Source organism: Antennarius striatus, chromosome 22, assembly GCF_040054535.1.
Source record: "Antennarius striatus isolate MH-2024 chromosome 22, ASM4005453v1, whole genome shotgun sequence".
Lineage (NCBI taxonomy): Eukaryota > Metazoa > Chordata > Actinopteri > Lophiiformes > Antennariidae > Antennarius > Antennarius striatus.
Window position 1 is genome coordinate 16,243,625 of NC_090797.1, and position 2,637 is coordinate 16,246,261.

Genomic DNA, 2,637 nt, shown 5'->3' on the forward strand with positions numbered 1-2,637 from the left:
AAATTTAGACTTCATGTTAAAACACAGTATTGGCTGATACTTGAATAAAAACACAGTATCGGCTGATCCTTAATCTCCCACAGGTTCCTGAACACAACATTCTCATAGCTGCTCTGCCATTGGCTATTACCTATCTTCCTGGCATCCCATTGGCTAAGAATGATGCCACTCCACTTCTGTGTGGAGCTAGAGGTGTTTATGGAGTGTCCTGTTTCATTTGTCTCTGACCCACGAGGTGTTCTGATAGTTTTACTTCAATATATTAACTTGTAGAGTATTCACTATGGACCCCAAGAAAGTGACGGAGAAAAGAGGAAAAGAAAAGACGAAGGAAATAGTTTTTTTGTCCGTACAAACAAATCAAGAGATGATAGAAAAGCCTGAAAAAGGGATGTGTTTGGTTGATCTCACCAAAGAATATGGCCGTAATGCATCTACAATCACCACGTTATTAAAACTAAAGGAAGTTTAAGGAGTTTAAGGCATCGCGTGGGGGGTTGGAGAAGTTCAGAAGGAGGACTGGAATTCACTCTGTTGTTCATGGGGGGGCAAGAGGGCATGAGCCAAAGAGGGCAAAAAACAATGAGGACAGAAGTTAAAAGGTAAATGACCGTCATTATTATTCTTTATTGTTTGTTTTTTACGTTATACACAACTCTCATTTATTGTGTAATAATCTAATCGTAACATGTATTTGTTACATGTTTTGATGCATTTTTATGCTTTACAAAACATCCATCCATCCATCCATCCATCCATCTTCCACCGCATGTCCGTAGTCGGGTCGCGGGGGCAGCAGCTTCAACAGGGAGCCCCAAACTTCCCTTTCCCCCCACATCCACCAGCTCTGACTGGGGGTCCCAAGGCGTTCCCAGGCCAGTGTTAACATATAATCCCTCCACCTGGTCCTGGGTCTGCCCCGGGGTCTCCTCCCAGCTGGACGTGCCAGAAACACCTCCCTAGGGAGGCGCCCCGGAGGCATCCGCACCAGATGCCCAAACCACCTCAACTGACTCCTTTCCACGTGAAGGAGCAGTGACTCTACCCTGAGCCCCTCGTGAACAGCAGTGTTTCTACCTTATCTCTAAGGGAGACACCAGCTATCCGTCTGAGAAAGACCATTTCAGCCGCTTGTATCCACCTCGTTCTTTGGGTCATGACCCATCGCTCATGACCACAGGTGAGGGTAGGAACGAAGATTGAACGGTAGATGGAGAGCTTTGCCTCTCGGCTTAGCTCCCTCTTTGTGACAACAGTGCGGTAAAGCGACTGCAATACCGCTCCTGCTGCCCCAATTCTCCGTCCAATCTCACGCTCCATTGTTCCCTCACTCGTGAACAGGACCCCAAGATACTTAAACTCCTTCACTTGTGGAAGGACCTCATTCCCCACTTGGAGAAGGCATTCCACCGGTTTCCTGCTGAGGACCATGGCCTCAGATTTGGAGGTGCTGATCCTCATCCCCGCCGCTTCACACTCGGCTGCAAACCGGACCAATGAGCGCTGCAGGTCACAGGCTGATGACGCAAACAGGACCACATCATCTGCAAAAAGCAGCGATGCAATCCTCAGGCCACCAAACTGTAACCCCTCCTCACCACGACTACGCCTCCATGTCCTGTCCATGAAAACCACAAACAGAATTGGTGATCAAGCGCAGCCCTGGTGAAGGCCAACAGCTACTCGGAGCAAGTTCGACTTACTGCTGAGAACCCGAACGCAGCTCTCATTTTGGGCGTACAGGGATTGGATGGCCCTGAGGAGAGGCCCCCTCACCCCATACTCCCGCAGTACTTCTCCCTGGGGACTCGATCATACGCCTTCTCCAAGTCTACAAAACACATGTAGACTGGATGGGCATACTCCCAAGCCCCCTCTAGGATCCCTGTGAGAGTAAAAAGCTGGTCCGTTGATCCATGACCAGGACGGAACCCACATTGTTCCTCCTCAATCTGAGGCTCGACAATCAACCGGATCCTCCTTTCCAGCACCTTGGAGTAAAATTTCCCAGGGAGGCTGAGGAGTGTGATGCCCCTGTAGTTGGCACACACCCTCTGGTCCCCCTTTTTAAAAAGAGGAACCACCACCCCAGTCTGCCACTCTTTCACCACTGTCCCAGACTTCCAGGCAATGTTAAAGAGGCGTATCATCCACGACAGCCCCTCAACACCCAGAGCCTTCAGCATTTCAGGGAAAATCTCATCAACACCCGGGGCTTTGCCACCGTGAAGTTGTTTAACTACCTCGGTGACTTCGCCCCGAGAGATTGACTCTGATCCCCCATCATCCTCCAGCTCTGCCTCTGCAACAGAGGACGGGTCAGTTGGGGTAGTTGGATTCAGGAGTTCCTCAAAGTGTTCCTTCCACCGACCGACAACCTCCTCAGTCGAAGTCAACAGTGTTCCGTCTTTACTGTATACAGCTTGGATGGTCCCCCGTTTCCCCCTCCTGAGGTGTCGGACAGTCCTCCAGAACAACTTTGGTGCCGTCTGATAGTTCTTCTCCTTTGCCTCTCCAAACTCCTCCCACACCCTCTGTTTTGCCTCCATCACTGCCGAGGCTGCAGTCCTTTTGGCCCGTCGGTACCCTGCAACTGCTTCAGGAGTCCCCAGGGACAACATGCCCCTGAAGGCCTCC